Below are 12,298 nucleotides of genomic sequence, written 5' to 3' on the forward strand. Positions count from 1 at the left end.
GCCATGGTGCTCGGATGACATAAAAAGTTTTGTAATTAGTATTGGAAGACAGCGAAGCTATATAGCAGTGCTTGGAGGAGATATACTGTTTGCAAAAGATAAGGTATTTGATTGAGCTGGCCGTTAATATATGTAGTTCTGACAGGTCTCTTTGACATGTATGTGTGAACTCTTGCAAGAAGATAAAGTTGATTTAGCTGGCCCGTTAATATATGTAGTTCCGACATGTATGTGTGAACCGTTGGCTAAAGATAAGGTCAATTAATTTTGTTGTCATTGAATATTATGAGTTAATGTTTTCATCACCGAGCGATAGGTATGGCCGGCCAGCTCTAATCGTTGACGTGTCTCTATAGAATAATACGCGCGTGGCACACACATAGTATGACACGTAGTATATGGCATGTCACATGCCAGCTGTAACGAACGTTGAAGTTTTAATTAAGAAGCCAAGAAAGACTGGCAGATATGTGATCTATTCTAAGATGTTACTTATTTATAAGCTGATTCTTGCATACTCGACAATCTATGATTAGAATGGTAAAACCAGGCGGTGAGATCCGAGATCTGATGTACTGCTCCTGCACTCTTTAGAAAGTTAACGTTTTGGGCAGACACTTCTTCAAATAAATATGAATTTCTGTTGCAATAATGTTACAAAAATAAGAAATTGTTATTTTTTGTAATAAAAGTTTGAGACAACTCTATACAATCAAAACATTTAAAATATAAAAGTTTTCCTCTTTCCATACGCTGTCTTTCTCTCCTTGGAGACGATGCCTGGGTGCTCAGGGTGTCTTCGCAAGGAGTAGCTGGTGTGGGTAGCCTCGTTTGCCTTGGTGGTGAGGCTTGGGGCGCCGTGATGTCTTGTATTACTACGAGGTTTGGTAGTAACTTGATCTGAAGTTACATGATCATCATCATTATCTTCCTCATTAATTGGTGTAGTAGTCACACGAATAGATTTCTGTGATGAACTACTTTCCAATAAGGGAGAAGGTACAATTACCTTATCAAGTTCTACTTTCCTCCCACTCACTTCTTTCGAGAGAAACTACTTCTCTAGAAAGGATCCATTCTTGGCAACGAATGTCTTGCCTTAGGATCCGTGATAGAAGGTGTACCCAACATTTTGGGTATCCTAAGACGCACTTCTCCGATTTGGGTTCAAGCTTATCATGTTGAAACCTTTTTTCAAATAAGCATCGCAACCCAAACTTTAAGAAACGACAACTTTGGTTTCTTGCTAAACCATAATTCATACGGTGTCGTCTCAACGAATTTAGATGGTGCCCTTTTTAATGTGAATGCAGTTGTCTCTAATGCATAACCCCAAAACGATAGTGGTAGATCGGTAAGAAACATCATAGATCGCACCATATCTAATAAAGTACGGTTATGACGTTCGTACACACCATTACACTGTGGTGTTCCAGGTGGCGTGACTAGTGAAACTATTTCACATTGTTTTAACTGAAGGCCAAACTTGTAAATCAAATATTTTACCTCTGCGATCATATCGTAGAAACTTTTATTTTCTTATTACGATGATTCTCTACTTCACTCTGAAATTTTTTGAACTTTTCAAACGTTTCAGACTTATGTTTCGTCAAGTAGATATACCCATATCTGCTCAAATCATCTGTGAAGGTCAGAAAATAATGATACTTGTCGCGAGCCTTAATATTCATCGGACCACATACATCAGTATGTATGATTTCCAACAAATCTGTTGCTCGCTCCATTGTTCCGGAGAATGGAGTCTTAGTCATCTTGCCCATGAGGCATGGTTCGCAAGCATCAAGTGATTCATAATCAAGTGATTACAAAAGTCCATTAGCATGGAGTTTCTTCATGCGCTTTACACCAATATGACCTAAACGGCAGTGCCACAAATAAGTTGCACTATCATTATTAACTTTGCATCTTTTTGGCTTCAATATTATGAATATGTGTATTACTACGATCGAGATCCAACAAACCATTTTCGTTGGTGTGTATGACCATAGAAGGTTCTATTCATGTAAACAGAACAACAATTGTCCTCTAACTTAAATGAATAACTGTATTGCAATAAACATGATCAAATCATATTCATGCTCAACGCAAATACCAAATAACACTTATTTAGGTTCAACACTAATCTTGAAAGTGTAGGGAGCGTGCGATGATGATCATATCAATCTTGGAACCACTTCCAACACACATCGTCACTTCACCCTTAACTAGTCTCTGTTCATTCTGCAATTCCCGTTTCGAGTTACTACTCTTAGCAACTGAACCAGTATCAAATACCGAGGGGTTGCTATAAACACTAGTAAAGTACACATCAATAACATGTATATCCAATATACCTTTGTTCACTTTGCCATCCTTCTTATCCGCCAAATACTTGGGGCAGTTCCGCTTCCAGTGACCAGTTCCTTTGCAGTAGAAGCACTTAGTCTCAGGCTTAGGACCAGACTTGGGCTTCTTCACTTGAGCAGCAACTTGTTTGCCGTTCTTCTTAAAGTTCCCCTTCTTCCCTTTGCCCTTTTCTTGAAACTAGTGGTCTTGTCTAACCATCAACACTTGATGTTTTTCTTGATTTCTACCTTCGTTGATTTCAGCATCACGAAGAGCTTGGGAATTACTTTCGTCATCCCTTGCATATTATAGTTCATCACGAAGTTCTACTAACATGGTGATGGTGACTAGAGAATTCTGTCAATCACTATGTTATCTGGAAGATTAACTCCCACTTGATTCAAGCGATTGTAGTACCCAGACAATCTGAGCACATGCTCACTGCTTGAGCTATTCTCCTCCATCTTTTAGCTATAGAACTTGTTGGAGACTTCATATCTCTCAACTCGGGTATTTGCTTGAAATATTAACTTCAACTCCTGGAACATCTCATATGGTCCATGACGTTCAAAACGTCTTTGAAATCCCGATTCTAAGCCGTCAAGCATGGTGCACTAAACTATCAAGTAGTTATTATATTGAGCTAGCCGAACATTCATAACGTCTGCATCTGCTCCTGCAATAGGTCTGTCACCTAGCGGTGCATCAAGGACATAATTCTTCTGTGCAGCAATGAGGATAAACCTCAGATCACGGATCCAATCCGCATCATTGCTACTAACATCTTTCAACATAGTTTTTCTCTAGGACATATCAAAATTAAACGGGGAAGCAACAATGCGAGCTATTGATCTACAACATAGATATGCTAATACTACCAGGACTAAGTTCATGATAAATTTAAGTTCAATTAATCATATTACTTAAGAACTCCCACTTAGATAGACATCCCTCTAATCCTCTAAGTGATCACGTGATCCAAATCAACTAAACCATAACCGATCATCACGTGAAATGGAGTAGCTTTCAATGGTGAACATCACTATGTTGATCATATCTACTATATGATTCACGCTCGACCTTTCGGTCTCAGTGTTCCGAGGCCATATCTGCATATGCTAGGCTCGTCAAGTTTAACCTGAGTATTCTGCGTGTGCAAAACTGGCTTGCACCCGTTGTAGATGGACGTAGAGCTTATCACACCCGATCATCACATGGTGTCTAGGCACGACGAACTTTGGCAACGGTGCATACTCAGGGAGAACACTTATACCTTGAAATTTAGTGAGAGATCATCTTATAATGCTACCATCAAACAAAGCAAGATAAGATGCATAAAAGATAAACATCACATGCAATCAAAATATGTGACATGATATGGCCATGATCATCTTGTGCCTTTGATCTCCATCTCCGAAGTACCGTCATGATCTCTATCGTCACCGGCATGACACCATGATCTCCATCATCTTGATCTATATCAATGTGTCGTCACGTGGTCGTCTCGCCAACTATTGCTATCGCATAGCGATAATGTAAAACAATTATTTGGCGCTTGCATCTTATGCAATAGAGAGATAACCATAAGGCTTTTGCCAGTTGCGGATAATTTCAACAAAACATGACCATCTCATACAACAACTTATATCTCATCACGTCTTGACCATATCACATCACAATATGCCCTGCAAAAACAAGTTAGACTTCCTCTACTTTGTTGTTGCAAATTTTACGTGGCTGCTACGGGCTTAGCAAGAACCGTTCGTACCTACGCATCAAAACCACAACGATAGTTTGTCAAGTTGGTGTTGTTTTAACCTTCGCAAGGACCAGGCGTAGCCACACTCGGTTCAACTAAAGTTGAAGAAACTGACACCCGCCAGCCACCTGTGTGCAAAGCACGTCGGTAGAACCAGTCTCGCGTAAGCGTACGCGTAATGTCAGTCCGGGCCGCTTCATCCAACAATACCGCCGAACCAAAGTATGACATGCTGGTAAGCAGTATGACTTATATCGCCCACAACTCACTTGTGTTCTATTCGTGCATATAACATCAACACATAAACCAGGCTCTGATGCCACTGTTGGGGAACGTAGTAATTTCAAAAAATTTCCTACGCACACGCAAGACCATGGTGATGCATAGCAACGAGAGGGGAGAGTGTTGTCTACGTACCCTCGTAGACCGAAAGCGAAAGCGTTATGACAACGCGGTTGATGTAGTCGTACGTCTTCACGGCCCGACCGATCAAGCACCGAAACTACGGCACCTCCAAGTTCTTGCACACGTTCAGCTCGATGACGATCCCGGGTTAGGTTTAAGGTTAGTGTTAGCCTTAGGGCTTAGACCTAGGATTAGGTTAGACCTAAGCTTAGATTTTTATAATTTACTTATTCAAATATTTGTAGAAACATTAGGTCGTTGCCAAGCCACAAACTGGCCCTTCTCACCATGGGGAAGAGCCCCCCTTAATGACCCATCCGTTAATCCATCCTGCGAACACCATCACGTTGACACGGATGACAAGTTTATTCCCTCGAATTCTTCACTCGAGGGGCCACACATTTGTATCGAAGTCACAACTAAATGTTGGCTAAAATATAACATACCTGGCATGCAGCCCACTAGTGCATGTGCCCAAGTCAACAAGGGGACCATGTGCACTATAAGCTTGTGACGGCAGACATGGCCATGGTGCAGGTGGATGGAGTAGAATCAGGCTGGGAGGACTTCTCAGTTCCCAAACCACCTGAAGAAGAATGCAGGAAGCTCGAACAATGAGTAAAAAACCTCATCCTCTGGCTGATATTTTTGTAGTGAAATAAACTTCAATGCATAAATTGTTACAATCCTTATAAAAATTTATGTTCTTGATGCTAATGGAAATTCTATTTAATAAATAAAAGAGAGGAATACAAAAATTATTTTTTATTGAAAAGTTCAATGCCGAAGTTCAAGGTCGACCCCAGGACCTGGCCATGGTGCTCGGATGACATAAACTGTTTTCTAATTAGTATTGAAAGACAGCGAAGCTATATATCAGTGCTCGGAGGAGATATACTGATTCCAAAAGATAAGGTGTTTGATTGAGCTGGCCGGTAATATATGTAGTTCTCACAGGTCTCTTTGACATGTATGTGTGAACTCTTCCAAGAAGATAAAGTTGATTTAGATGGCCCGTCAATATATGTAGTTCTGACATGTATGTGTGAACCGTTGGCTAAAGATAAGGTCATTTAAATTTGTTGTCACTGAATATTACAAGTTAATTTTTTCATCACCGAGCGATAGGTATGGCCGGTCAGCTCTAATCGTCGACGTGTATCTATAGAATAATATGCGCGTGGCACACACATAATACAAGACACATAGTATATGGCATGTCACATGCCAACTCAAACGAACGTTGAAGTTTTAATTAAGAAGACAAGAAAGACCGACCGATATGTGATCTATTCTAAGCTGTTACTTATTTATAAGCCGATTCATGCATACTCGACAATCTATGATTAGACTGGTAAAACCAGTCGGTGAGATCTGATGTACTGCTCCTCCACTCTTTAGAAAGTTTACGCTTTGGGCACACTTTCTTCAAGTAAATATGATTTTTTGTTGCAATAAAGTTACAAACAAAGAAATTATTATTTTTTGTAATAAAACTTTCTGATAAATCTATACAATCAAAACATTAAAAAAATATTGATTGTCAAAGGTTAAAATGTTTGAACAAAACTATATCCAACGCATCATGTTTTTCACTACGAGAAAACGTTATTCCCCTTACGGCCAATAACCTCAGTATAAATTATATTACAGTTAGGAAAATAAGAACAGATGCTGAACCGTCAGCCAAAAGCCCCAAGGGACCCGTGGACTGTAAAATTCAATTTGGGTGACAGTTGATCGTCTAAAATATAGATCCTAATGGTTACACACGTTAGGTTACCTAGATGAAACCCCGAGCGTCGCTGCAGGATGTTTGGTTAATATTTTTAAGAGATTGCATGAAGTGTGAATAAGATGATTTGACAATATCGAGTAGGTTGCTATCTTGTACAATCAAAACGAAAGTATAGCTCCGGAATGATCAACAAATTCAGTTGCCGGGAAATATATGTGAACCAAATCCATATATAAAATCACTTGACCTAAACTGTTTCTTGCTTATCTGATTTTAGATCAATAGTACAAATGTTAATCAAGAATGAACTTGGCCTGTCAGTTTCTTTCTGCTTGGACTCGAATAAGCCAAATATCTTTATAAACATGAATACCAAATGAGAAACTACAACCCTTTAGTGGAATTAGCATCGAAACATAACTTGAGAAGGACAAACATAATCTGCAGGTTGAAAAACAAATACAACATGAAGTGGCTACTACCAACAAATCTTTGCATGTCGTGACTTAAGACAACATCAGAGTAAAAACAATATCATCTTAGTAGCTAAATGATAACTATATATCAAGACAAATTAAGAAGTATTGTATGAAATGTTGGGGAACGTAGTAATTTCAAAAAAATTCCTACGCACACGCAAGATCATGGTGATGCATAGCAACGAGAGGGGAGAGTGTTGTCTACGTACCCTCGTAGACCGAAAGCGGAAGTGTTATGACAACACGGTTGATGTAGTCGTACGTCTTCACGGCCCGACCGATCAAGCACCGAAACTACGGCACCTCCGAGTTCTTGCACACGTTCAGCTCGATGACGATCCCCGGACTCCGATCCAGCAAAGTGTCGGGGAAGAGTTCCGTCAGCACGACGGCGTGGTGACGATCTTGATGTTCTACCGTCGCAGGGCTTCGCCTAAGCACCGCTACAATATTATCGAGGATTATGCTGGAGGGGGGCACCGCACACGGCTAAGAGAACGATCACGAAGATCAACTTGTGTGTCTATGGGGTGCCCCCTGCCCCCGTATATAAAGGAGTGGAGGAGGGGAGGGCCGGCCCTCTCTATGGCGCGCCCTAGGGGAGTCCTACTCCCACCGGGAGTAGGATTCCCCCTTTCCTAGTACAACTAGGAGTCCTTCCAAGTAGTAGGAGTAGGAGACAAGGAAGGGGAAGAGGGAAGAGAAGGAAGGAGGGGGCGCCGCCCCTCCCTCTAGTCCAATTCGGACTAGTCAATGGGGGGGGGGGGGCTGCCTCTCCCTCTCCCCTAAAGCCCAATAAGGCCCATATACTTCTTCCCCCGTATTCCCGTAACTCCCCGGTACTCCGAAAAATACCCGAATCACTCGGAACCTTTCCGATGTCCGAATATAGTCGTCCAATATATCGATCTTTACGTCTCGACCATTTCGAGACTCCTCGTCATGTCCCCGATCTCATCCGGCACTCCGAACTCCTTCGGTACATCAAACTCATAAACTCATAATATAACTGTCATCGAAACCTTAAGCGTGCGGACCCTACGGGTTCGAGAACAATGTAGACATGATCGAGACACGTCTTCGGTCAATAACCAATAGTGGAACCTGGATGCTCATATTGGCTCCTACATATTCTACGAAGATCTTTATCGGTCAGACCGCATAACAACATACGTTGTTCCCTTTGTCATCGGTATGTTACTTGCCCGAGATTCGATCGTCGGTATCTTAATACCTAGTTCAATCTCGTTACCGGCAAGTCTCTTTACTCGTTCCGTAATACATCATCTCGCAACTAACTCATTAGTTGCATTGCTTGCAAGGCTTAAGTGATATGCATTACCGAGAGGGCCCAGAGATACCTCTCCGACAATCGGAGTGACAAATCCTAATCTCGAAATACGCCAACCCAACATGTACCTTTGGAGACACCTGTAGAGCTCCTTTATAATCACCCAGTTACGTTGTGACGTTTGGTAGCACACAAAGTGTTCCTCCGGTAAACAGGAGTTGCATAATCTCATAGTCATAGGAACATGTATAAGTCATGAAGAAAGCAATAGCAACATACTAAACGATCGGGTGCTAAGCTAACGGAATGGGTCATGTCAATCACATCATTCTCCTAATGATGTGATCCCGTTAATCAAATGACAACTCATGTCTATGGCTAGGAAACATAACCATCTTTGATCAACAAGCTAGTCAAGTAGAGGCATACTAGTGACACTCTGTTTGTCTATGTATTCACACATGTATTATGTTTCCGGTTAATACAATTCTAGCATGAATAATAAACATTTATCATGATATAAGGAAATAAATAATAACTTTATTATTGCCTCTAGGGCATATTTCCTTCATGAAATGTAAGAGAACGGGAAACATGCTTAACAAAAGTATATTGCGTAATTCCCCCAATAAAAAAATCCATTAAGCGGGCAATGTTTAACCATCCATGACAGGCGAATATAGGGAAGTGTCCGGCATAACCTCAGTGGTATCCTCGATGCCGGGATACCCCTAGCATTTTGGAATATCTGACAAAAAATAGGGTACACATGTTAATTATTAATTAGCTATAAACGACAAGTACACGTTATGTCTCATTTAAACATGTTATGTCTCACCACATACAACAATGCTAATCTAATGCAATAGATAGATACAGGATCAGATATAATAAATAATATTGAATTAAAATATTCTTCTAGTCATGTAACAAATTATAACACGTAGATCTTTATATTAAGAAAACACAACCGATAGATAATTTAGTTCCACTAAAAAGAAAGATCTCATGCACACAAAATAGGTACACATGTTAATTACTCCCTCAATTCCCTTATACAAGGCCACTATAAAAAATACATTTTGCATCAATACAAGGCCACCAACAGTAACCGAGGCAAAAATTAATGATGTTTCCTCGTACTAGCAACCTTTTAATACTTACATGCATGTAGTCATAATAACACTCAGCCACTTCCTCCCCATTCATTCGTTGCATGCTTGTGGTGTATTAATGATCCCAGTTAACGAAAAGAAAAATTGACTTGCAAAGGAGTCATTAAATTTTACCTTGGTACCTGTAATATGAGTTTGTGGCCTTGTATAAGGGAATGAAGGGCGTAACAGTTATTCGATAAACAACAAGTATATGTTATGTCCCTCTCAAAAAAGATGATAAGTCTCATTTAAACATGTTAGTCCCTACCAAAGGCTCCAATGTAATCTAATTCAATAGATAGATACAAGGTTGGAACCCTATGGAAAAGTTACAGTCAATAAAAAAATTTCTTATCATCTTATGCTCCATAGACATGACGACAACCGATGTACCAGGCACGAGTATTCTGGGTTAATTTGGTTGGTGTACTTGCCGCTCGATGCTTGACTATATTAAACTGATTATTCAAAAGAAAATCAATATCATTTGAGCTATTGTAAATTGTTATTTTAAAATTCTTGTGTGTTATGTACTAGCATCATAATCGCCTGTTCACAAATAAAATATAGGTCAATGTCATGTATCATGCAATCTATACCTACTAATAAAAGGATTAGTGCTTCTGCCCGTCCGTCATGCTATTTTGTAAAAAAAAACCAGTTACTTTGTGAAATCAACCCGCTGTCCATGTTACAATAAGTGATAGAAAAAACGTCCGATTTTTTTTGTCCATCTCATGGGCCATATGAGCAGCAAATAAAAATGTATTGGATAAGATTAAAAAAATTTGAACATGTCCAACACGCTAAACCATGATGCCCTCGCAAATCTTGCTAGTTAACTAAACAACTAAATATAACTTTCATGGAACCTATTTTTCAAGAGAAGGACTTCGGTACAACAACCACCCCCCCCCCCCCCGCTAAACGTATAAATGGTAGTATTGTCTTTACACCCTTATGTATAGTATGCCCGCCCGCCCGTGTAAGGCCGGGCCCCATACACCCGCCCACGTACACCGATCTGCCTAAGTTGGTTCAAAAAGAAGCCGACACCCCATCCCGCCGATGAAACCCTAGCCTCATCAGTCGCCGCCGTGACTCCGATGGCCGGGGAAATCAAGTCGCGCCATCGTCGCCGCCCGAAACGTTGGTCCATCGCCGTCAGGATGTCGACCCTCACCAACGCGTCGACGCCCTGCTCGCCTTCATCACCTACACCAGCTCGACGACGCCCGCATTCACCGACACGTCGTGTCCCCGGTGAAACGCCCAGCGCTCCCGCGTCGACCGCCGTAACGACGTGCGAGACACCACTGCATCGACGTTGACCCCAGGCGAGGACCAGTCAAAGGCGGACAATATTCTTTTTTCCCTTTTCCATTGATATTTGTTGTCAATTTGTATATGAATAAAAATTCGCTCCTTACCGAAATAATTCTGTTTACATCTAATAATTATTCGTGTAGATTTTCTTCTACGGTGAAATTTTGGTACACATTTACTTTTGCATGACACATAGCCATTCCACTCACTAGTAGAAAACGGGCCATTAGTCCCGGTTCTAGAGGGCCTTTAGTCCCGGCTCTGGAACCGTGACTAAAGGGTCGAGACTAAAGCCCCAAACCTTTAGTCCTGGTTTTCTTACAAACTAGGACTAAAGGAGCTCCACGTGGCCGCTGTCTGGAGCTCCACCTAATTTTTTTTTTTGAAATTTTGTTTTTATGAATATTTTTGAAAATTTTTATTTTAAATTATTTTTCTTATTTTAAAATTTCTGAATTATTTGACAATTTAATCTCTAATCACCCCTCATCACTGCTCAATTATGAACCACTCATTCCAAATCGTCTAACTTCTCGGCAGGTCACCCATCCTCTCACTAATCTAGCCTGAGCACGCTTAACTTTCGAGTTCTATACCTCCTAGGTTCCAAGTCTGCACTTGTTGTTTTCCTGACAATACTAAGCTGTTAATCCTATTAACCCTTAGGAGTTGAACTTGAGCATTAAGCACCGTTTGAGTTTGAAACTATTATTCTAAAAAACATTAATAATTTAGTAATACTAATATTTCTTGAATAAGTAGTTTGACCATAGTTTGACCAGAGTTTGACCAAAAGTCAAAAAAAGCAAAAATAATTATTTATTAACACTAATATTTCTCGAATAAGTAGTTTGACCATAGTTTAACCAGATTTAATGAAAAGTCAAAAAATTGAAATTTGAGCATATCTTTTTTCCTTTTAGAATTTGACGATTCTAAAAATTTGCAAACAAGCCTACGGCTGTCAAAATCAGATGCAGATTTTCGTGCTGATTTTTTTGATATATTATGCGTTTTTTTACATCGTATGCAAAAGATATGGCCGTTTTACTTTTTCATAACACTTTTTTGCAAGACATGTCCAAATTTAAGTTTTTTAATTTTCCTAACTAGTAGATGTAGTAACATAACTACATTTCGAAGGATTTTAATTTTTGAAGTTTTTATCATTTTCTTTTGTTTTTTACAAAACTGAAAAGGCGACCGGGGGGGGGGGGTGGGGGGGGGTTTGGGGTAGAGTTTGAATCTTTAGTCCCGATTTGAGACACGAACCGGGACTAAAGGGCACCTTTAGTCCCGGTTCGTGTCTCAAACCGGGACTAAAGGTCCCATTTGAACCGGGAATAATGCCTCCCCAATGCATTAGTCCCGGTTCGTGATGCAACCGGGACTAATGTGTACACTGAGCTGTGACCAATGCCCTGTTTTCTACTAGTGACTGTTGATGATCCGCGATGATGTTGTGGGATGTTGGCATTGATCTGACAACTTTTTTGAAGGTGTGCTGATGGAGCAAGAAACCGGATATGCAAGTGATGATTCCTGCGGCGAGATTGGATCCTCGCAGTTGAATGCAAACGAACCTCCGGGAGAGAACTATATGAGTCAGGATGAATCATATAGTGGTAATGTAAGTGTCGTGAATGTTGACCAAAAAGATATCAAATGCAAACTAGTGCATCTACACTTACATGTCTTTCTGAATTTGTAAAGCTGCATGACAAAGATGAAAATGAGGAATACGATATAGATGAACAATCTTTTGTAGAAAGTGTGAGCCAGGTATGTCCGGATTTA

This window comes from Triticum aestivum, chromosome 2A (genome assembly GCF_018294505.1).
Source record: "Triticum aestivum cultivar Chinese Spring chromosome 2A, IWGSC CS RefSeq v2.1, whole genome shotgun sequence".
Classification (NCBI taxonomy): Eukaryota; Viridiplantae; Streptophyta; class Magnoliopsida; order Poales; family Poaceae; genus Triticum; species Triticum aestivum.